Source organism: Pygoscelis adeliae, unplaced genomic scaffold, assembly GCF_000699105.1.
Source record: "Pygoscelis adeliae isolate BGI_AS28 unplaced genomic scaffold, ASM69910v1 Scaffold397, whole genome shotgun sequence".
NCBI lineage: Eukaryota > Metazoa > Chordata > Aves > Sphenisciformes > Spheniscidae > Pygoscelis > Pygoscelis adeliae.
In genome coordinates this window covers 50,781-51,458 of record NW_008825212.1, presented here as the reverse complement: position 1 = coordinate 51,458, position 678 = coordinate 50,781, and the positions used below count along the sequence as shown (strand labels likewise).

Genomic DNA, 678 nt, shown 5'->3' with positions numbered 1-678 from the left:
CAGCGTGGCCTCAGACAGGGCAGGGCAGGCGAGGCAGCAGCTGCGGCGCTTCCGGCTGGCAGCAGTCCGGGGTGTGCGAGGAGATCTACAGCAACCAACCAACCAACCTCCAGGCAATTCCCGTTCTCCAGGCAGACAGTTTTAAGTACAAATGCTTTCTAGGGAAAAAGAATTTTATAAATAAAATGAATCCTTCCATGCATTTTTATTTTACAATAAAATAACTGGCCTATCAAACAGTGCGTGCATGGCAGGATACTTTAAGACTAACACCAAGAGCTGAGTGAACTGAAATAAGGATGTGGCACAACAGGATCTTTTGATGAAACATGACGCTATACAACACAGCAGCGTGCTCCATCACAGACCCTTGCTCGCATAGCGCCCACCCTGTGTAACCTGCCACCTACCACTCCGTACGGGAATAAAGGTGCGGAAAAGCCCGATCGCTACGAGTCCGGGGCTCCCTGGTGAGCCAGGCATGTCCCCGGCCAGGGCGAGGGCAGCGATCCGGACTCCAGGGCTGCCCGGGGGGCCAGGCACGCCCCCGGCCGGGGCGAGGGCAGCGATCCGGACTCCAGGGCTCCCCGGTGAGCCAGGCACGTCCCCGGCCAGGGCGAGGGCAGCGATCCGGAGCCCGCCCCCTCGCCGTCAGTTCCCCCCGCCGGGTCGGATCCA

The 678-nt window shown here is 59.0% G+C and overlaps 1 protein-coding gene across 1 annotated transcript in view; it reads right to left on the bottom strand.

Moving 5' to 3' along the window:
- The window catches only part of TMEM203 (transmembrane protein 203), a 13,288-nt gene that overhangs the window by 12,071 nt on the left and 539 nt on the right, over positions 1–678 (bottom strand). The gene's annotated exons all lie outside the window — the stretch shown is intronic.